General features: G+C 43.8%; 1 long non-coding RNA gene across 1 annotated transcript in view; it reads left to right on the plus strand.

The window, feature by feature from the left end:
* Positions 1-24,989, plus strand: part of LOC120988852 — a 131,446-nt gene that overhangs the window by 43,984 nt on the left and 62,473 nt on the right. The window contains exon 2 of the long non-coding RNA XR_005776194.1: positions 7,792-7,799. This is a non-coding gene — a long non-coding RNA (uncharacterized LOC120988852). The remainder of the gene's footprint in view (positions 1-7,791; positions 7,800-24,989) is intronic.

Below are 24,989 nucleotides of genomic sequence, written 5' to 3' on the forward strand. Positions count from 1 at the left end.
AATTTGCACCTTAAATTTGTTGCAAATACAGACATGCGTGTTTTCCACTCTGTACATATAAAAAGTGCGTTGACCGGGCTGCAGGGGCAATATGTGAGTGAAAGTTATGGTGGGCCAATGGGGGTAGTAGTATTACTCACTGTTCTGTAGCTCCCTGTGCCGGTGTGCAGTGAAGGGAAGGACGGCACAAAATCCCTCGAGGAGCTCTCTATTTGTCCAGGGATCCCCAGCCAGATGTTAGTCGAGGTGCCCTTGATGGTGATCCTGTTCGTGACACTAATTTTATGCGGCTACCGGGCTGCATGGGCAATATGTGAGTGAGTGTTATGGTGGGGCGATGGGGGTAGTAGTATTACTCACTGTTCTGTAGCTTGTTAGGCCGACATGCAGTGAAGGGAAGGACGGCACAAAATCCCTTGGGGCACTCTCTATTTGTCCACGGATCCCCAGCCAGATGGTAGTTGAGGTTCCCTTGATGGTGTGGGTGCTTAGGGTTCCTTGGTGGCAGGGTCCCTGGTGTTCGTGATGCCAGCACCGTAAGGTGTGTTAAAAGATGAATGGAATAAGGAGAGAGTCAGAAGTTTAACCAGCAAGAACTTTACTTGAAATATTTGCCTTGAGGTAGATAACATCTACGCAAGTAATGCCTTGGTACATAAGATGGAGGTAAGCTGCAACTCCAGACAACAGGCACGGTGGGATAGTGGTAAACTGCATGTTCCAACTCAATCTGATAGAGAGGGTGATACTTTCCTTATCTTGCTCAACTTGCTCTAAAAAACTTCAGCCTTTTGGTACTTTGGATCTTCTGAATTAGAACTTCGCAACCAACAGAGCGGTCTCCCTAGCGGCAGGCATTACTCATCTGCTCTTATTTGAATAGGTTGCTTCAATACAATAAATCCACTTTGTCTCTGACTCCAGGACAGTGGTACTACGAAAAGTACTGATCCAGTGGTCCTTGGGCTTGGTTTCCAATCTATCTTGCCTTTCTCCTGGGGGATACCCAGGGGCACACAGCTTAAGTTACAGGCTTTCCTCTCCTACCTTCCTCCCCACTCACAATTAACTCTCAACTAACTTCCTGTGTTTGACCTGTCCTATATAAATGAAGAGACAGCTACACCTAGTGGTGAAAGTGTGTAAATGCAGTTACCAGCCTGTTGTGAGGAATTTGCAGCTATTATAAGAGAAAATATACAATGGCATAAGATGACATATACAAAAGTGTCCCCTTTTCACACGTAGTGGGACACTAAAAAAGCATCCGAATTAAAGGGGTTGTCCGAGTTATGAAAAAAAATAATATAGCACTGTAAATCTGTTGGGTCAGCAATATACTGTATAACTAAGTTAAGCAAATTTTCGCCAAAAAAAAAAAAAATCTATTTTCTCATTTCCCTGGTTCTTCTCTGGCCCTTTGTTTACCTGCAATAATAACAATCTCTGCCCCTCCCCGTGCTCTGCAAAGGGAGTGAATAAGTCCTGCGGTGTTGCTATCAGTGTGTGAAGAGTGGGAGAAGAGGGTTGCATTGACAATCCAACACAATAGGCAGCACATTGAACACATTATATAAGTGGTCAAAAACTTGTAAATAACTCATGAAAGAATAAAATTACGTTAAAACCAAGCACACCATTGTTTTTCTTGTGAAATTCCTAATAAGTTTGATGTGTCACATGACCCTCTTCCTATTGAAAAAACAAAAGTTGGATTCAAAATTGCCAACTTCAAAATGGCCGCCATGGTCACCACCCATCTTGAAAAGTTTCCCCCCTCACATATACTAATGTGCCACAAACAGGAAGTTAATATCACCAACCATTCCCATTTTATTAAGGTGTATCCATATAAATGGCCCACCCTGTAGAATGCATCTAAACCAGGAGCACAGTTATTTGGGATGCCGAGGCACAAGTCACCCAGATTCTTGGTGCCCAAAGGCCCATCTGCCACATATTAATAATACCCCAGTATTATTAATTGCATATGGTGGGTGTGGAGGGGGAACCCTTTTGCAGATTTTACACTGGGGTTATGAGTTACACCTCTCATCTAAACACCACAAATAAAATATCTGGACCATATAGTAAAACTATTGTAAAAATGATATGCATGAATAGCAATCCCCTCTTAATTTTGAAAGTGCTTTCTTCAGTCACATGACTTTTTCAATAATAACCAGAGTGTAAGAAAGTAAAAATTGCACTGCGCTGAAATAACATTTGTGGAGAAGTCAGATTAAAATTACAGTGAGGTTATTTCAATGGGCTGTATACTTGCTATTTCTATAATGAAATATGCTCCAAAGCAAATGTAATCAATTGATAATGTCAGATGAGCAGATGTTTCTGCATTTATGATGTTAGCTTTTTTATCGATACTGTATGTATATTCTACATATTTAGCATAATGGCAGACAAACCAATGTTAGAAGTGGTTCTCTCTGAATCTTGACTATTTACTTATGGCACATACAGGGAGTGCAGAATTATTAGGCAAATTAGTATTTTGACCACATCACCCTCTTTATGCATGTTGTCTTACTCCAAGTTGTATAGGCTCGAAAGCCTACTACCAATTAAGCATATTAGGTGATGTGCATCTCTGTAATGAGAAGGGGTGTGGTCTAATGACATCAACACCCTATATCAGGTGTGCATAATTATTAGGCAACTTCCTTTCCTTTGGCAAAATGGGTCAAAAGAAGGACTTGACAGGCTCAGAAAAGTCAAAAATAGTGAGATATCTTGCAGAGGGATGCAGCACTCTTAAAATTGCAAAGCTTCTGAAGCGTGATCATCGAACAATCAAGCGTTTCATTCAAAATAGTCAACAGGGTCGCAAGAAGCGTGTGGAAAAACCAAGGCGCAAAATAACTGCCCATGAACTGAGAAAAGTCAAGCGTGCAGCTGCCAAGATGCCACTTGCCACCAGTTTGGCCATATTTCAGAGCTGCAACATCACTGGAGTGCCCAAAAGCACAAGGTGTGCAATACTCAGAGACATGGCCAAGGTAAGAGAGGCTGAAAGACGACCACCACTGAACAAGACACACAAGCTGAAACGTCAAGACTGGGCCAAGAAATATCTCAAGACTGATTTTTCTAAGGTTTTATGGACTGATGAAATGAGAGTGAGTCTTGATGGGCCAGATGGATGGGCCCGTGGCTGGATTGGTATAGGGCAGAGAGCTCCAGTCCGACTCAGACGCCAGCAAGGTGGAGGTGGAGTGCTGGTTTGGGCTGGTATCATCAAAGATGAGCTTGTGGGGCCTTTTCGGGTTGAGGTTGGAGTCAAGCTCAACTCCCAGTCCTACTGCCAGTTTCTGGAAGACACCTTCTTCAAGCAGTGGTACAGGAAGAAGTCTGCATCCTTCAAGAAAAACATGATTTTCATGCAGGACAATGCTCCATCACACGCGTCCAAGTACTCCACAGCGTGGCTGGCAAGAAAGGGTATAAAAGAAGAAAATCTAATGACATGGCCTCCTTGTTCACCTGATCTGAACCCCATTGAGAACCTGTGGTCCATCATCAAATGTGAGATTTACAAGGAGGGAAAACAGTACACCTCTCTGAACAGTGTCTGGGAGGCTGTGGTTGCTGCTGCACGCAATGTTGATGGTGAACAGATCAAAACACTGACAGAATCCATGGATGGCAGACTTTTGAGTGTCCTTGCAAAGAAAGGTGGCTATATTGGTCACTGATTTGTTTTTGTTTTGTTTTTGAATGTCAGAAATGTATATTTGTGAATGTTGAGATGTTATATTGGTTTCACTGGTAAAAATAAATAAATGAAATGGGTATATATTTGTTTTTTGTTAAGTTGCCTAATAATTATGCACAGTAATAGTCACCTGCACACACAGATATCCCCCTAAAATAGCTAAAACTAAAAACAAACTAAAAACTACTTCCAAAAATATTCAGCTTTGATATTAATGAGTTTTTTGGGTTCATTGAGAACATGGTTGTTGTTTAATAATAAAATTAATCCTCAAAAATACAACTTGCCTAATAATTCTGCACTCCCTGTATGTAGTGTGTATGACCTAATGAAAGATTCATACTTACCTGCTCCCCTACGATCCTGGGCTCCCATTCGTCCATCTTCCAGTCTTCAGCTTGTTTACTTCCAGCCAGGGTATGGACATGGTCATCTGTGCTGCTGCCGCCAATGACTGGCTTCAGCAGTGATGTATCCCCAAGAAGCCAGTGACTGCTGTGTCACATGCCACATGAGGAAACATCACTGCTGAAGTCAGTTACTGGCTTCACTGCCATTCAGGTGGCTATGCCAATACCACATTTGGAAAGAAATAAGGAAGGGGGCTTGAAGATGACTGTAAATGGAGTCAGGGCACAGCACCCGAATGGTGGGGAGCAGGTAAGTACATGCTAGGGGCTGTAAGTAAATTGTCAAGACTTCCAGAAAACCCCATTGAGGCTGCCCCATACACATCATGAGATCCCACCTACATTTGACAGCAGCAGATGCAGACATTGCCAATATACTAATGGAAAGGAGGATTTTCTAATACAGGGATCAGCAGCCTCTGGCACTCCTGGAATCCTCAGTTCACTTCTATAGGAGTTACAAGAACAGCCGAGTAAGTATGTATGTATGTATGTATGTATATTCAGCTCCGTACAGTATTAGAATGTATGGGCTCTGATGAGCCAAAGTAAGTTATTCACGAAGTCGCGCGTGACTTAGTTGAATAACTTCGGTAGTTTATTTTAAAAGGGGAAAACCACTTTAAAACTTGAAACCGAATTTGGCTTTGGTTTCGAGGTACTAGACGCTTCGCTAAACTCTAGTTGTTATGTGAGCCTGGGGCCTTACAAAGGCCTTGGGGTATGCCAGCTATGGAATCCTATGAGGCCCAGCTCCCAGGCTGGGTGTCATAGGTGAATTCAGTGTGAATCTGACAATTCCAATGCGGTACAATACAGCATGTTGCCCCGTCTGTACTGACCGGCTCTACACTGCATGCAGAATTATTAGGCAAATGAGTATTTTGACCACATCATCCTCTTTATGCATGTTGTTTTACTCCAAGCTGTATAGGCTCGAAAGCCTACTACCAATTAAGCATATTAGGTGATGTGCATCTCTGTAATGAGAAGGGGTGTGGTCTAATGACATCAACACCCTATATTAGGTGTGCATAATTATTAGGCAACTTCCTTTCCTTTGGCAAAATGGGTCAAAAGAAGGACTTGACAGGCTCAGAAAAGTCAAAAATAGTGAGATATCTTGCAGAGGGATGCAGCACTCTTAAAATTGCAAAGCTTCTGAAGCGTGATCATCGAACAATCAAGTGTTTCATTCAAAATAGTCAACAGGGTCGCAAGAAGCGTGTGGAAAAACCAAGGCGCAAAATAACTGCCCATGAACTGAGAAAAGTCAAGCGTGCAGCTGCCAAGATGCCACTTGGCACCAGTTTGGCCATATTTCAGAGCTGCAACATCACTGGAGTGCCCAAAAGCACAAGGTGTGCAATACTCAGAGACATGGCCAAGGTAAGAAAGGCTGAAAGACGACCACCACTGAACAAGACACACAAGCTGAAACGTCAAGACTGGGCCAAGAAATATCTCAAGACTGATTTTTCTAAGGTTTTATGGACTGATGAAATGAGAGTGGGTCTTGATGGGCCAGATGGATGGGCCCGTGGCTGGATTGGTATAGGGCAGAGAGCTCCAGTCCGACTCAGACGCCAGCAAGGTGGAGGTGGAGTACTGGTTTGGGCTGGTATCATCAAAGATGAGCTTGTGGGGCCTTTTCGGGTTGAGGATGGAGTCAAGCTCAACTCCCAGTCCTACTGCCAGTTTCTGGAAGACACCTTCTTCAAGCAGTGGTACAGGAAGAAGTCTGCATCCTTCAAGAAAAACATGATTTTCATGCAGGACAATGCTCCATCACACGCGTCCAAGTGCTCCACAGCGTGGCTGGCAAGAAAGGGTATAAAAGAAGAAAATCTAATGACATGGCCTCCTTGTTCACCTGATCTGAACCCCATTGAGAACCTGTGGTCCATCATCAAATGTGAGATTTACAAGGAGGGAAAACAGTACACCTCTCTGAACAGTGTCTGGGAGGCTGTGGTTGCTGCTGCACGCAATGTTGATGGTGAACAGATCAAAACACTGACAGAATCCATGGATGGCAGGCTTTTGAGTGTCCTTGCAAAGAAAGGTGGCTATATTGGTCACTGATTTGTTTTTGTTTTGTTTTTGAATGTCAGAAATGTATATTTGTGAATGTTGAGATGTTATATTGGTTTCACTGGTAAAAATAAATAATTGAAATGGGTATATATTTGTTTTTTATTAAGTTGCCTAATAATTATGCACAGTAATAGTCACCTGCACACACAGATATCCCCCTAAAATAGCTAAAACTAAAAACAAACTAAAAACTACTTCCAAAAATATTCAGCTTTGATATTAATGAGTTTTTTGGGTTCATTGAGAACATGGTTGCTGTTCAATAATAAAATTAATCCTCAAAAATACAACTTGCCTAATAATTCTGCACTCCCTGTATAAAAATTCTGTAATGACCGGCTCTGTACAAATATCATATGATCTACCCTATCCGGGTAAAAAATAATAACTAAAAACATGAGCCATTTTTGGTCATCTTTCCTCACAAAAAGCATAATATACAAATAAATATGGCTCTTAGAAAATGGTGACACAAATAAAAAAAATATATAAATCACTAAACTAGGCCTCAAATGCAGCAAGTGTTCTTTTCTAAACAATGCAGTGTAAACAGCAATTTATGACCACATATGGGGTCTAACCATATTCAAGAGAAAATGAGTAACAAATTGTGGGGTTCTTTTATTGGAATAAATGTAATTTTTCATGAAACGCCTGTGAGGTCAAAGCACTAACTAAACCCTCACTAAATTCCATGAAGGATGTACTTTCCAAAATGGGGTCACTTTTGGGAAGTATCCACTGTAGGGATACCTCAGATATAACATATTGTGGGAGATTTATCAAGACTGGCAGATCCATACACCAGTTTTGATTTCCCTGCTCTGGCGTGAGAGGCACCTAATTTATTAAGAGGCAGATGACAAATCAGGCGCATCTCTGTCCTGCCATGCACCAGATACTGAAGTCTGGGCCAGCTACAGACTGGCAAAGACTTCAGCTATACCTGAAGCATTGCGAAGCATTGCCCCTTTCCTCACAACTTTGGAAAATTGGTGCAAAGCCTAAAAAAGTCACAAATTATGGTGCACATATGGTGTGCACCACAATGTGCGACTTTTATACGCCATACTAATGGCGTAAAGAGTTTTACAAATGTCCATTGACTCTACCACTCTACTCTATTATGAAGTACAAGTCTAAGAATGGCTTGAATAAGTAAAAACATTCCAAAGTTATTGCAACATAAAGTGAAAAATGTCAGATTTGCTAAATTAGCCAGAGTCTGGAAGGTGAAAATGGAATGGTCCTGGGTTAAAGAAAAATCTGTACCAACTGAATGGCAATAATCAGCTCAGATTTGCATTTGATTTGTTAAACGCCTTCCATGAGAATGTCACCAGCGGTGAGAATTACCAACAGCAACAAACAAAAGGAAATGAAACTTCCATAACTGACAAACCCCAAACCCAAGGAAGGCCTCCTAGTGTGTCCCCTATTCAGTCTCCACAAAGGGGCATTTCCATCCTAGAATGTTATGCATTTCTCCATGCTATGCCATAATGTTCCAATCAGTGGGAGCCTGGACACAATGATCCCAAAAAAGAGGAGGTATTTTGGTTTGTTTATTTTTTTAAAGGGGTTGTCTTATAGTAACATAGTACATAAGGCCGAAAAAAGACATTTGTCCATCCAGTTCGGCCTGTCATCCTGCTAGTTGATCCAGAGGAAGGCAAAAAAACCCTGTGAGGTAGAAGCCAATTTTCCTCACTTTAGGGGAATAAAAAATTCCTTCCCGACTCCAATCAGGCAATCAGAATAACTCCCTGGATCAACGACCCCTCTCTAGTAGCTATAGCCTGTAATATTATTACACTCCAGAAATACATCCAGGCCCCTCTTGAATTCCTTTTTTGTACTCACCATCACCACCTCCTCAGGCAGAGAGTTCCATAGTCTCACTGCTCTTACCGTAAAGAATCCTCTTCTATGTTTGTGTACAAACCTTCTTTCCTCCAGACGCAGAGGATGTCCCCTCGTCACAGTCACAGTCCTGGGGATAAATAGATGACGGGATAGATCTCTGTACTGCCCCCTGATATATTTATACATAGTAATTAGATCTCCCCTCAGTCGTCTTTTTTCTAACGTGAATAACCCTAATTTTGATAATCTTTCAGGGTACTGTAGTCCCCCCATTCCAGTTATTACTTTAGTTGCCCTCCTCTGGACCCTCTCCAGCTCTGCTATGTCTGCCTTGTTCACAGGAGCCCAGAACTGTACACAGTACACAGTGCCCCCATTGTCTGATAGGTGCATATCCCACCGCTGGGACCCACAACTATATCAAGAATGTAGCCCCTAAAGTGTTGGAGGGCACACTACGCATGTGCAGCCACCCTCCATCCGTTTTCTTTGGGGCCACCGAAAATAGCCGAGTGCTGGCTCTTTGTCGGGTCCATAGAAGTGAATAGAAACAGTGGCCGGTTATGCATGGTATGCTCCCATTCACTTCTATGGGGAGAGCACTTTGTGTCCTCCAGCCACCACTTTGCCTGCTCTGTTCTTGATATAGGTGCGGGTCCCAGACAATGGGGGCATATCCTAGGGATATGCCTGCAATGTTGGAGATGAGACAACCCCTATAAATAAATAAACCAAAATGCCTCCTGTTTTTCGGCTTCAGTGTGTCCAGATTCTCACTAATTGGAACATTATGGCATAGCATGGTGATATGCCCCCATTGTCTGAGATGAGACAACCCCTTTAAAGCCACTAACCTGGCCACAGACTTGTGCCCATACATTAGGCAGTGTGTAGGCAGAGAGTGCTTTTTTTAACATTCCTACTGCGCAATAATTTCAAAATCAAAGGAAAAACTGAAACAATTTTTGGTATTTGTATCTTATAACATTGGAGGATTGCCAGCGCTTTAGTGGTTAATAAAAGCTGCTTAATCATTCAATGTACTGTGGCCTGAACTTGTTGAATAGCCAATCAATGAAATGAAGATGCATACTGCTGCTCTAAAATTGATTCCTGATTTAAATTATTCCAGCCTACGTTTAGGAGCTGAAGGAGAGCGGTAAGGAAACAATATATGATAGATTTTGCTATACTCTATGTGAATTGTCTAGCAGCTACTCTTCTTCTGGCATCACCAGGCTGTACATGCAGATATTGTTTTACCATTTTACTTCAATAAATGATGCTATAAATTTTCATTTGCTATTTTTCATAACCAGATAGACATTAAAAAAATAACCAAGTGGAGAATTTCTCCTATGTTGTTACAAGAACAGCAGGCAGTTGCAGTATTGATTATTCATAATCGTAGAGCTGTCAAATGTCAGTTTTATAGCGCATTCATATTTCATCATAAAAGTTACTTCTTAAGAAGCCATGAAAAATGTTACTGCTTTAATAGGAAAAAATGTTATTAGGAAAATGCTGAAACTAGCTATTTTAACCTATGATTTTTCTGCATGGAAAAACAAGGATATAAATGAAAGGGTGATTTGAGGGAAAATTGGAAAATTCTGTTTTGCTAGTAAAGTATGCGATCTCTAAACACCTCTTCTTCAGGCCGCTTGGATCTTTCGTGGCGTGCATGGAACATTTCCACAGTAGCCTTTTATTGCAGTATTTTGCCACTTGCCAGAGAGTAGTTCCTCCCTTAGAAATGAATGGGATCCATTAAGATTAGTTGTTATAACAAAAACATTTAGTAAAAAAAATGTAATGACAAACATAATGTGCCCATAAAGGAGAAAGCTACCATGTTCCCAGAAGAGTGAATGTCACATTGCCTCTGGGCTGGAGACTGACATAGTACGTGTAACTGTACAGTATGTAAACATACATATTAGAGATATTAACAGTGTACCAGCAGTGTTGTCTTCTTAAAGGGCTTACATCATGAAACCTTGTCCAACACTAGTGTCTAGAACACTCCTATAGATGTCAATGAACATCTCTACTCTAATGTGCCGGTGGTGTATGTGGCTGCTATCAGGTCAGGGGCGGATTGGCCATAGACCTTACAGGGAAATTTCCCGGTGGGCCGATGCCCAAGGGGCCACCTGAGACCTCCTCACAGCCGGCCAGTGGAATTTTTGAGGATGTATTTTGGGATGATGGGGGCAATATTTTGTGATAGACTGTGATATTTGGTTCTATTGATGTGGTTGACGCACGGTTGCTAGGAGACGATCGGGATGGAGACCCGATCATTATTTTTTCCCCTTATAACATGGTTATAAGGGAAAATAATAGCATTCTGAATACAGAATGCATAGTAAAATAGCGCTGGAGGGGTTAAAAAATAAATAAAAATAATTTAACTCACCTTAATCCACTTGCTCGCGCTGCCGGCATCTCGTCTGTCTCCTTCTTTACTGAACAGGACCTGTGGTGACGTCACTCCGGTCATCACATGATCCATCACATGATCTTTTACCATGGTGATGGATCATGTGATGACCGGAGTGACGTCACCACAGGTCCTGTTCAGCAAAGGAGACAGAAGGAGATGCCGTGCTGCGCGATCAAGTGGACTAAGGTGAGTTAATTTTTTATTAATTTTTTTTAACCCCTCCAGCGCTATTTTACTATGCATTCTGTATTCAGAATGCTATTATTTTCCCTTATAACCATGTTATAAGGGAAAATAATACAATCTACACAACCCCGATCCCAAGCCCGAACTTCTGTGAAGAAGTTCGGGTTGGGGTACCAAACATGCACGATTTTTCTCACACGAGTGCAAAACACATTGCAATGTTTTGCACTCATGCGGAAAAATCGTGCGTGTTCCCGCAACGCACCCGCACATTTTTTCACAACGCCCGTCTGAAAGAGGCCTTAGTATTTTCTCCAGGGCCACTTTAAGTTCCCAGTCCGCCCCTGTATCAGGTATATCTGTAAATCATATTAATAACAGCTCAGGCAAGATGGCAGCCCCCATAATCATGTATAGAAAAAAAAAAGAAAAAAAAAAGCTACAATCAGAAAAAAAGACTATGAAAAAAATGTTTTATTGTCTGTTTCCAGTTATAAAAAAATAATTCCGGTGATTTTCTATTTAAAGGAGCTCAGTGCTTCCCTTACTAGTGTCTTCTTTGAGGGCAGCCTGTTTTTTTTATTCTTTCCATTTTTTAATGATTGGCTTAAAGGGATTTTCTACAGACTGCTCTCACATCTTTCTTCCAGCAAATTCTATATTCCTGCCACTATACAGCAATCAAAGTCAAATATTACAGCATATACACATGACACAGTGGTGTAACTAGCAGTGACTGGGCCCCACAGCAAATTTTTGAATGGGGCCACCTTCCTCCTCCCATGCAACCCCCACTCCTGTGCCTAGTCAAAATCGCTCTCAACAGCCTCTTTCTGTCTGTTTTCTACAGTGTCTCCGTATATAATGTCAATTAATAATACTGTTGAGGGGCCCTAAAAATTAAAATCCTCCTAGGTGGGTCTCCTCTGAGTTCGGGCCCCAAAGCAGCCGCTTCCCCTGTTTCCCTTATAGCTACGCCCCTGACCTGACATGTACATTATATACAATACAACACATGCAGCGACCCTCTGAGGAGCCGGGATAGAGGATAGGAGTGGTAGTGGCCCTAATGAACTGTTGTGTCACAGTGGATTCCCTCAGGCCAATGGACAACGACATTCTCTATAAAATTGATATTCTCAGTCCTTCCATGTAAGGGAAAGCATATTGTGCACACCCCATTACATGTGTATACACTGCAGGTTTGATTGAACTACAGTATAATTAGTTAAAACAATCCAGCAAATAATCCAGCAGAATTTTAGCACATATTGTGACAAAAAGTGGCATTCATTGCATTTGCCCCATTTTTTAGGTGACACTTTTTGCACCTCACTAGGCAGTGACTTTAAAAGTGCCTGGAAAAAGGGAACATTGCTGAAAGGAGTCTTGTAATGTCTAGCAAGATGTGCCAAATTGATCACACAGCATGGGCCTCTGGGATTAATTTGGTGGAATTTCTACCTGGGCCTGTGTGATATAAATTTAGGGCAGTGTTCAACGGGTTGTCTGGGATTTAAAAGTTTTAAATATAAAAAATCATACCCACCTGCTCTAGCTCTAGAGGTGATGTTATGTAGTTCTATGTGGGGAGTAAACAAGAACCACTTGAGCTGTGGCACTGGAATGGTGGGGAATGGAAAAAGTGAGAATTGTCAATATCCAGTCTGTGGGGGTCTAACACATGGCACCACCACTCAGCTGTTCCTTTCATCCAGATGCTGGAAATACCGCTTTAAGCATAGCCAGAACAGCTTCATTCAAAGTATAGTGACCATGCGAGGTTACTGCAGCTCAACTCCCATTCAAGTGAGGTCATGGCAATCCTCCTTTACTGGAGTTCCTGTAACTCAAGATCCCTTTCAAATATATCCTACAATCAGGGGCGTAGCTATAGAGGAAGCAGGGGAAGTGGCTGCTTTGGGGCCCGAACTCAGAAGGAGCCCACCCATGAGGAGGACTAAAAGATTTTATTGTCAGAGCCCCCTGATCAGTATTATAAAATGACATTATATAAAGTGACAAATACGTATAGGAAACAGATGGAGCCGCCGCTGGGCCTTATCTGAGAGAGCGATCTTGACTAGCCACAGAAGTAGAGGTTACACAGGAGGAGGGGGTTGCAAAGAAGCTGCTGAGTCCAAAAATTTGCTGTAGGGCCTAGCCATTTCTAGTTATGCCACTGTCTACAATGACAGAAATGCTAGACAATACTATTACAATGTCAGTAGTATCCTTAGTAAATTGCTTTGGCAATCCTTTTATGTGACAAGCCAAAACAAGTTTTTTTCAAGGTTCCTCCTTGATAAGACACTGATTTCCCTGCTACCAGATTCCATCTTCTCACAGTTTTCAGACTCAAGGCAACATAGTGTGGTAGATAGCCGTGGGACACTTGCACATCCGTAATTCTGCCCCTTAGCTACTACTCCTGGAAGGAAGGCCAGTAATTTCTGAGTAATGTCCAACTAAAAGTTTGAGAAGTTAGATTTAAAATATATGCTCATAGGCAACCCTCCTTGGCAGGAAGGTAATCTTTCTCATAGGTCACCATGCATATAGCTCAGTGGCATAGCGTGGGTTGCCAGTACTGGGGGAAAGCCATGTATTGCGCCCCCCACCTGTGGACATGCCCCTTTTTACAGATAATATTGTAGTCATACGTAACACCACAGATAGCACAGTGATAACTCTCTGAGTACAGATAATGTAGAAGATGGGTGAGAGGCCCCAGAATTCAGAACACGCACAGTGTGACCTGAAGTCTGGGGCCAGGATGTGGCAGGGTGGGCCATATTCTCAATCCACCCCCCCCCCAACCCTTCCGTGAAACAAATATGTGTTTGGACATTACATACATCATTACAAAATATACAGGAGAATACAGCACCACATACTTCATCCATACAGTGACATCTCCTGTGATGTAGACTTTCCTCAACGTCTTCATTCGGAGAGAAGACCGCCATGACACCTTCTTTCAGCCGCGTATCATCTCTGCAGAGTTTTATTATTATTAGTCATTATTATTATTATTATTATATATAATGGCCCCCTCTGTATAATATATAATGCCCCCTCTGTATAATGGCCCCTCTGTAATATTAGGATATATAATGGGCCATTATATATCCTAACATTACAGAGGGGTCATTATATATAATAATTATACAGGGGGACCATTATATGCTTTAATTATTGATTATGTAATTATTATACATAATGGCCCCTCTGTATAATATATAATGGGCCCCTGTATAATTATTATATATAATGACCCCCCTGTATAATTATAATATATAATGGCCCCTCTGTATAATTATTATATATAATGACCCCTCTGTATAATATATAATGGCCCCCATTCTTTCCCCCGCCTCCATAGTGCCCCTGTATGGTCCCTAGTTCTTACATAAAAAAAAAATTATACTCACCTCTCTTCATCACCTCTTGTAGCCTTTGCTCGGGTGTACCGGCACAGGTGGTCAGGAACACATCACCGTGCCCTCCTGCGCCGCGTCATCACATCATCTTGTGAGACCCGGCGCAGGAGGTCACGGTGATGTAATCGTGATCTCCTACGCTATTCTACTGCTTCATAGGCTTCAGGCCTAGACTGAAGCTTATGAGGCAAAATGGAGGAGATGGGAGCCATAGGCTTCCATTACCCTCATTATACTGCCTGGCGCCCCCTACAATTTGGCACCAGGAGCAACGGCCCCCCTGGCCCTCCCCCCATGGTATGCCACTGATATAGCTATATAACTGATCCATGTTGGACAAATTCCTAATACAGGTTATTACAGCCTAATTTACCGTTTAGATCACTGTGGATCTTACTCAGCAGTTTTGCGAAGACTTGGGTGTGCTATGGATATCTATTTATCTGATTTATGACTGGAACATGTCCTAGACAATTACCTCTATTGACAAACAAACTGTAGAATACAGTACCCGGAATTATATTACAGAGTTTAATCTCCCAAAGAAATATTGCTCATGGATGGCACCATAAAGTGGCTCAATGTAAAAGCAAGTTTTGGGGGTGGCAAGCTGGGAAATTGCTAAGGCACTACATTTCATAGAGGCCCCCTCAGGATGGGTGTCCTAAAAGCAACAAATAAACAAACAAGTGGTATACAGTGGTCTTATTTTCAAAATGTATATTATTACATTGTTATGTGGACTTTTTATGGCAGCATTATCTTAGAACTATGTAGCAATATGATATATTCTGTATGGGGACACTGTATAGGAAAATTATTTAGGCATTGTATGATGGTATTATATGAAAATGAGTACTGAATAGCAGTTTTACGTATGGCACTGTATAGTAGTATTTGGATACTGTGTGGAGGCACTATTTAGATAGGAAAATGATGGTAAGGAGCCCCATTTTGTCTAAATTGGCACTGTACATAGGTCAAATGTTTTCATATACATGAGCCCTGAGGCTTAGATTTAGCTGGCTTGCTGCACTCGTTGTATAATTAATAGGGCCGTAACTTTTTCACATGGATAACATGCATAGTCAATAACTCTGTTCTTTAACCAGTTCAATACAGTTCAATACATTTATCACCCACTCCCTTTCAATGTTATATCACATGCATCTTTGAGAGCCACAATATATATTTTTTTAAGTTCATATATGTAAATAATGGTTGCATCTTTTTTGGTGATATATATAGGTCTTTATTTTTTGTTGTAATTTTTATAGACAGGAAAAATAAAAACAGGTAAAGAATTGTTTTTTCTCACATTTTTTTAATAGCACAATGTGCAACTAAAATACCTTTTAAAATTAGGTCCCCTTCTGTAACATTCATTCTGATATAGAGGGATATATAGTTTACAGTCAAGTAGGGGTGGGGCTGGAAGTTATGGTGTGTGGTGTGGTGGCGTTATTTTGTATTTTTTTTTTTTCTTTTACACTTTTTGTCCCCCATAAGGTTATACAAGACCTTTGGGGGGCAGTTAACATAAAAAATTATTGGCGATTTAACCTGTAACTGAGTATTACGTATTACCCCAGTAAGGGTCAATTCACACGTCCGTAGTACATTGCGGATCTGCAAAATTGCGGTCTGCAAAATTGCGGATCCGCAATACACCCGGCCGGCACCCCCATAGAAATGCCTATGGACTGGAAGATTGGCGGCGCACTCTGGAAATGCGGATACGGACAGCACACGGTCTGCTGTCCGCATCCATTCCTGCCCCATAGAGAATGAATGGGTCCGCACCCGTTCCGCTGACCCATTATTACGGACGTGTGTAAGGAGCCTTACAGGGAGAATACAGCCCCTAGAAACATAGCACAAGGCTGTTTAGCTTTACTGCAGAGCTGACCTGGGTCTGCTAATATCCAGCAGCTCATGCAGACAATGGCGTAACTACCGGGGAAGCAGGGGAAGCAGCTGCTTCGGGGCCGCCAAGGGGGCCCGGCGTCGGCAGCGTGTGTGACAGTTTATTTTCAAGTTCTATCGATGTCTTAACTGTTCAGGGCCCCTTCACAGCAGCTGACCAGGCCCCCTCGCTAATATGATCTAATCTTTCTTGTCTCCTAAAAGTCTTCTGATGTGTCTGGGATTCGAACCCACAACCTCCAAAGTCTGAGTGTATCAGAGGCAAAGCATTAACCCTCACAACCATAAAGGCTGCATTACAACTGACTGAAAAAAAAATGAGACTTCTACTGTTATAGCTGGCTAAGTGTACAGCTATACACATGACAGCTGCCCCAACACACCCAGCACTGCTATATCTCTATATGACAGCTATCCCAGCACACTCAGCTCTGCTATATCTCTATATATGAGCAGCTGTTATGTGTATAGATGTACACTTAGGCTACTTTCACACTAGCGTTGTTTTAATCCGGCGTTCAATTCCGACACCGGAACTGCCCGCCGGATCCGGAAAAACGTGTGAAAACGGATTACATTTGAATCCTGATCAGGATTTTGATCACAATGAAAAAATGCATTGGAAAAAACGGATCCGCCATTTATGGACTTTAACTTTTTTTTCACATTTTTCGGGCTTAACATGCAAAAGCCGGATCCGTTTTGACTGAACACACAGTGCCAGATCCGGCGTTAATGCAAGTCAATGGGAAAAAGGCCTGATCAGGCGTTCAGTCAAAGTGTTCAGGCTTTTTGGCCGGAGGTAAAAATACTGCATGCTACGTTTTTCTGAAAAGCCTGATCAGTCAAAAAGACTGAACTGAAGACATCCTGATGCATCCTGAAGGACTGACTCTCCATTCAGAATGCATGGGGATAAAACTGATCAGTTCTTTTCCGGATTTGAGCCCCTAGGACGGAACTCAGCGCCGGAAAAGAAAAACGCTAGTGTGAAAGTAGCCTTAGCCAGCTATAACAGTAGAAGTCTCAATTTTTTTCAGTCAGCAGCAAGGTGTCTCCTATGGTCTAGTGGTTAGATGCTTTGCCTCTGATACAGAAAGTCGTGGGTTCGAATCCCAGCAGAAACCTTTTCTGAAATATAAGCACTGACTCCATATATGGACATACAGGGCGGGACACAGGAAGAGGCTGCATCGCATCGCTGACATGGAGGTAAGTAGAAGTGTTTATATATTTTTTTTTAATACCATGGGGGGAGCGGGGGGCACTTGATACTGGCACATTGGGGGGGAGGGGGGGTTGGCACCTGATACTGGCACCTGGGGGGGAGGGGGGGTTGGCACCTGATACTGGCACATGGGGGGGGGAGAGGCACCTGATACTGGCACCTGGGGGGGGGGAGAGGGGTTGGCACCTGATACTGGCACCTGGGGGGGGGAGAGAGAGGCACCTGATACTGGCACCTGGGGGGGGGGGGAAGAGAGGGACCTGATACTGGCACCTGGGGGGGGGGGGGAAGAGAGGCACCTGATACTGACACATGGGGGGGGGAGAGGGGTTGGCACCTGATACTGGCACCTGGTGGGGGAAGGGGGGGTTGGCACCTGATACTGGCACATGGGGGGGGGGAGAGAGGCACCTGATACTGGCACCTGGGGGGGGGGGAAGAGAGGCACCTGATACTGGCACATGGGGGGGGGGGAGAGGGGTTGGCACCTGATACTGGCACCTGGTGGGGGAAGGGGGGGTTGGCACCTGATACTGGCACCTGGGGGGGGGTTGGCACCTGATACTGGCACATGGGGGGGGGGAAGAGAGGCACCGGATACTGGCACATGGGGGGGAGAGGGGTTGGCACCTGATACTGGCACCTGGGGGGGGGAGGGGGGGTTGGCACCTGATACTGGCACATGGGGGGGGATGCACCTGATGCTGGCACATGGGGGGAGGCACCTGATACTGGCACCTGGGGGGTCAGGGGGGGTTGGCACCTGATACTGGCACATGGGGGGGGGAGAGGCATCTGATACTGGCACATGGGGGGAAGAGGGGTTGGCACCTGATACTGGCACATGGGGGGGGGGGAGAGGCACTTGATACTGGAACTTTTTTGTGGGGGGGGGGGTGGTACTATGATACTGGGACATGTGGGGGGGGGGGAGGAGAGAGGCACTTGATACTGGCACATGATGAGGGGGCATTATGGGGGACACTAGGCCGGCAGCCTATCAGAGGCCGGACACTGAGGGGCATCTACTGGGGCACTATATATGGGGCATTTTATACTGGTACATTATGGGGGGCACTAGCAGGAAGGGGGGAGAGGAGCACTATGGAGGCATTTACTGGGGGTACTATATAGGGGTATTTTATACTGGGACATTATGGGGGCACTATGGGGACATTAGCTCAACTGGGGGCATTACAAGGGGGTATTTTTGCACTGTCACATTATAAGGAGAATTATTACTACTGGGGGGGGGCATTATGGTGGGCTTTATTACTCCCCCATGGTATGACCCCCTAGTAGCAGCACCAGCCTCTCCCTGCTCTGCTATTCCTCTGCCCCTTCTCCAAATCCTTATTATGAAATCTTTCTCATTAGGATAAAGCACAACATCAGCTCCGCCGAGCCCCCGGCCAAAGTGTTGAAGTGGTGTCCGAGATCCCCAAGGGTCAAGTAACTGTAAGTTTTCATGTGAAATATGTTTGTTATACACATATAGCATCCACTGTGCCACACAATATACAGTATACCGCTACACTGTGCCCCACAATATACAGTATACCGCTACACTGTGCCAAAGGAGTGGGGTTTACACAGGAGGAGGAAGGTGCGAAGCGCGCTGGGGGGGGTGGGGCCCTTACAAATATTTGCTGTGGGGCCCAGTCACTTCTAGTTACGCCCCTGCATGCAGATACTGGGCCCAAGCGATCACATGACTGCTAGGACAGGAAAAGAAAGCTGTGGAATTGCTGCTTTCTGATCTATACAGAGCTTATTAAGCGTTTTTTTATACAACGATGGGAAAGGCAAGGACAGTAAAAAAATCCTGCCTTCTCTATTAGGAGTCCTTCTGTTACAGACACCCAGTTCCCCGTTCTTGGGGTGCAGCAGCTAACTCTGGAAAAAACGTTCTGCCACGTCTTGCAGCGTTAATTGTGGACCACCCAGAAATTTATAGTCAATGGACTTTCCTAAAGCAATTAAAACAAATGCAATTATGAAAGTATCTAAAAAACAAATAGTTTCCCATACCAACCAATCATAACACAGCTTCATTTAGTATTCTGGTCTTGAAGAATTAATGCTGTGCTGTGATTCCTTGCTGCATTATGATCCCCTTTGAATGAAGCTAAACCACACATGGACACCCACTTGTGGCTTCCAGTGATAACCATCTGGACCTCACTCCAAGAAAGGATATGTATATATAAACAATGGGAGGTGGATTCTGCATGGCTGCTGTTGGCTTTTAGGTGTCTGGCATCAAAAGAAGCTATGTGATCGGGCCCTTAGACAGTTTCATAAATCTGCCACTGTTTTTATTACATTTATCTAATACCACATGTGTCACGGGTAAAGAGAAAGGGAAAACACCAGATACACACAAAAGGAAATAGCTTTTGAGGCCTAGACTGTTGTCTAAGGAAGAGGGATGGTGACCCCCTAGTAATCCCTAGGCCTTTCCCTAACTCCTGCCAGTATGAGCAGATCCTGATGGTGGAATGCTCATACGCCGTATACCTATGCCATGCTAAAACTGACGAGCCTTAGAATAGGTAGCAGGAGTTGAGACAACTGGTTCCTTCCAAGATGAAGAAACACGCGTTTCCCTGAGGCCTAGAACCAAAACACACCAGAGAACAACAAACAGAAAAGGCAACTAGTGCTTTGAGATGTATGGAGAAGCAGGAGATCCAATACAAACAAGCTATAGCAACTCCAATATCAACCGCATGGTCAGCAGTGTGAGGTGGACCTAAATAGAGTCTCATCACTGATAATAAGCAGAACCTGAGGAGAGATGAGATCCTGCCAAACAACAACATACAAAGAGGAAAACAGAGAGACCTGTCAGATAGCCTCACGTGCAGCAAGTCTATCCGATCTTCTCACCTCTGTTACGGGAGGGACCGTGACAGTACCCCCCCTTCTACAGGTGACCTCCGGACACCCAGGACCGACCTTATCAGGATGCGCCCTGTGATACGCCTTAACAAGGCGACTGGCATTCACGTTGGTCGCCGAAACCCACATTCTTTCCTCTGGACCGTAACCCTTCCAGTGCACGAGATACTGAAAAGATCCACGAAGAATACGTGAGTTCACTATTCTGGCAATCTGAAACTCAAGATTGCCATCCACCATGACAGGAGGGGGTGGCAGGGAGGATGGTTCTACAGGTTCGACATATCTTTTAAGCAATGACTTGTGAAACACATTATGAATTTTCAAAGCCTGCGGAAGTTCAAGACGAAAAGCCACAGGATTAATAATGGCAGAGATCTTGTATGGCACGATAAACCTTGGTTCCATCTTCCAAAAGGGTACCTTCACTTTAATGTTTCTTGTGGACAGCCACGCAGAATCATCCACTCTCAGGTACGGACCACTCATACTTCTCTTGTCAGCCATACATTTATACTTTTTGCCCATTTTATTGAAATTGTTTTGAATTTTCCGCCAAATAGATGACAACGAAGAGGAGAATCTTTCCTTTTCAGGTATACCAGAAGTCTCAGTACCAGAAAATGTGCCAAACTGCGGATGGAACCCATATGCACCAAAAAATGGCAACTTATTAGTGGACTCCTGTCTACGGTTATTTATGGCCAACTTGGCCAACGACAAAAATTAAGACCACTCTTTTTGATTCTAAGAGATAAAACATCTCAAATAAGTCTCCAGATTCTGGTTAGTGCGTTAAGTTTGTCCGTTTGACTGAGGATGAAAGGCAGAAGAGTATTGGACTCCCAGACGAGTACAGAACGCCTTCCAGAATCTGGAAACAAATTGAGTCCCTCTATCAGACACCACATCAGAGGGAATGCCGTGTATTTCACGATGTTATCGACAAACACTTGAGCGAGAGTTTTGGCATTAGGTAAACCTGATAATGGTATATAGTGCGCCATCTTGCTGATGCGGTCAACAACCACCAGAATCACAGTTTTCCCAGATTAATTAGGAAAATCTGTGATAAAGTCCATGGATAAATGAGTCCAGGGTCGGGATGGGATAGACAAGTGAAGTAGAGATCCTGAAGGCCGAGTACGAGTCACCTTAGCACGCGCACAAGTCTCACAAGCCTCCACATAGCCCTCAACATATTTACGTAACCCTGGCCACCAGAATCTCTGGGAAATGAGATCCACAGTGGATCTGCTACCAGGGTGTCCCGTAAGAACAGTACTGTGATGTTCCTTAAACACCTTGTGTCATAGTTCCAAAGGGAAAAACAACTTCCCTAGAGCAGTGTTTCCCAACCAGTGTGCCTCCAGCTGTTGCAAAACTACAACTCCCAGCATGCCCGCACAGCCAAAGGCTGTCCGGGCATGCTGGGAGTTGTAGTTTTGCAACAGCTGGAGGCACACTGGTTGGGAAACACTGCCCTAGAGGACAGGAATCAGGTGCCTCTTCCTGGGCTTCCAACATCTCTGCCTCAAGTTCAGGATAAAGGGTGGATACAACCACCCCATCAGCCAATATTCCCCGGGAAAGCTATGCAACAAGGCATCCGCTTTGACGTTTTTAATCCCAGGGCGATAAGTGACAATGAAATTAAATCTAGTAAAAAACAACGACCATCTCTCCTGCATTGGGTTCAGACGTTTAGCCGACTCCAGGTAAGCCAGATTTTTGTGATCAGTAATTACCGTAATGGGATGAATCGCTCCTTCCAACCAATGACGCCATTCCTCAAAAGCCAATTTAATGGCCAGCAACTCTCTATTACCTACATCATAATTTTATTCGGCAGAAGAGAGTTTTTTAGAAAAAAAAAGCACATGGGCGCCATTTGCTAGGAAAAGGACCCTGCGACAAGACTGCTCCAACCCCTACCTCTGATGCGTCAACTTTCACAATGAATGGTTGTGACATATCAGGTTGCACCAGAATAGGAGCAGAAGCAAAACTTTCCTTTATCGCTGAAAAAGCATATCAGTTAAAGGTTTAACAACAGTTGAGTAATTCAAGATAAATTTACGGTAGTAGTTGTGAACCCCAAAATTCACATGAGTGCCTTCAGATCTTTGAGTTGATCCCAGTCCAACACAGCACAGACTTTTTCCGCATCCATACGAAAACCCGAAAATGAGAGTAGGTACCCACTTCTCCATCTTCGCATACAATTTATTCTCTCTTAGGATCTGTAAGACCTGACTCACGTGATCCTCATGCGTCTACAAATCAGGGGAATAAAATAAAATATAATCCAGATAAACCCCCACAAACCTGCCCACCAGATGATGAAAGATGTCATTGATGAAGTGTTGAAAAACCAACCAAAAGGCATGACCAGATTCTCAAAATGACCCTCAGAAGTATTAAAGGCCGTTTTCCATTCGTCGCCTTCCTTGATAGTGATGGACGAACATCGGCCAGGACGGTTCGCGAACGCGATCACGATCAAATGTTCGCGGCGGGCCCCATTCACTTTTCTGGCAGACGAACCTGAAAAACCTTCAGCTCATATTTGCAGCCACCTGCAGTGCCACCTGCAGTAGAAGTGTACAAATAGTCCCACAACATGGACAGTGACATACTCAAGGGGGATCAATGACAAAAATTCCAACAAAAAATATGTATCTTAGGCCTCATGCACACGACAGTATTTTTTCACGGTCCGCAAAACGGGGTTCCGTTGGTCCGTGATCCGTGACCGTTTTTTCGTCCGTGGGTCTTCCTTGATTTTTGGAGGATCCACGGACATGAAAAAAAAGTTGTTTTAGTGTCCGCCTGGCCGTGCGGAACCAAACGGATCCGTCCTGACTTACAATGCAAGTCAATGTGGACGGATCCGTTTGACGTTGACACAATATGGTGCAATTGCAAACGGATCCGTCCCCCATTGATTTTCAATGTAAAGTCAGGAGTTAATATACCATAGGATCGGAGTTTTCTCCAATCCGATGGTATATTTTAACTTGAAGCGTCCCTATCACCATGGGAACGCCTCTATGTTAGAATATACCATCGGATTTGAGTTAGATCGTGAAACTCATATCCGACAGTATATTCTAACACAGAGGCATTCCCATAGTGCTGGGGGACGCTTCAAGTTAGAATATCCTACGAACTGTGTACATGACTGCCCCCTGCTGCCTGGCAGCACCCGATCTTTTACAGGGGGCTGTGATCCGCACAATTAACCCCTCAGGTGCCGCACCTAAAGGGTTAATTGTGCGTATCATAGCCCCCTGTAAGAGATCAGGTGCTGCCAGGCAGGAGGGGGCAGCCCCCCTCCCTCCCCAATATTATATTCATTGGTGGCCAGTGCGGCCTCCCCCCCCCCCCCCCCCCCAGTTAAAATCACGTTTCGAATCCCCCATCATTGGTGGCCAGTGCAGCCTCACATCTCCCCCCCCCTTGTTAAAATCACGTTCCGAATCCCCCATCATTGGTGGCCAGTGCGGCCTCACATCTCCCCCCCTCAGTTAAAATCACGTTCTGAATCCCCCATCATTGGTGGCCAGTGCGGCCTCACCTCTCCCCCCCCTAGTTAAAATCACGTTCCCCCATCATTGGTGGCAGTGGAGAGTTCCGATCGGAGTCCCAGTTTAATCGCTGGGGCTCCGATCGGTAACCATGGATCTGCGGATCCGTCTGTGTGAAAGTTGCCAACGGCCACGGATCACGGACGCGGATGCCAATCTTGTGTGCATCCGTGTTTTTTCACGGACCCATTGACTTGAATGGGTCCGTGAACCGTTGTCCATCAAAAAAATAGGACAGGTCATATTTTTTTGACGGACAGGAAACACGGATCACGGCCGCAGATGAACAACGGTGCATTTTCCGAGTTTTCAATGGATCCGCAGAAAATCACGGAAAACTGAACAACGGCCACGGATGCACACAACGGTCGTGTGCATGAGGTCTTAATCAGGGACATTTTTATGCGTCTTAAAGGGAAATTCTCAAAAATGTGCCCTGTTGGAGCCTAGAAAATTTTTATTTTAGGCCACAGGAGTATGTGCCTTAAAAATTAGGCATTAACCTGACATAAAATAAATTCTGATTATGTGGCTCGAGGTACATTATGCGGTCAATGGATAAAACTTTTACTGTAGGCCACTGGACTACAGGCCCCAAACATTAGGCATTCACATGACAGAAAATAAATTATGATTATGTGGCCAGAGGTATATTACAAGGTCAATGGATATCAATTTTACTGCAGGCCAGGTCAAATACATATGTTTAAAAGAACTAAAAATATAAAATTGGATTAAAAACATGGCTAACAAAATCCCAAAATCTTGAAAAAAAAACCTAATGGTAATAGTTGAAATTCGATAACACGTGGTCGTCACTGGTGTTGAATTCCTCCGAGGCCGCAACAATTATTCATTCAGCGTACATAAAAGAAGAAGTAAGTATGTAGCTGGAGGTAGATTACAAGGTCATTGGATATCAATTTTCCAGCAGGCCAGTGAACTACAGGCCCCAAAAATTATGCATTCAGCATACATAAAAGAACAAGTAAGTATGTAGCTGGAGGTAGATTACATGGTCATTGGATATCAATTTTCAGCAGGCCAGTGTACTACAGACCCTCAAAATAATGCATTCAGCGTACATAAAAGAACAAGTAAGTAAGTGGCTGAAGGTAGATTACACGGTCATTGGATATCAATTTTCCAGCAGGCCA

Source organism: Bufo bufo, chromosome 2, assembly GCF_905171765.1.
Source record: "Bufo bufo chromosome 2, aBufBuf1.1, whole genome shotgun sequence".
Taxonomy (NCBI): domain Eukaryota; kingdom Metazoa; phylum Chordata; class Amphibia; order Anura; family Bufonidae; genus Bufo; species Bufo bufo.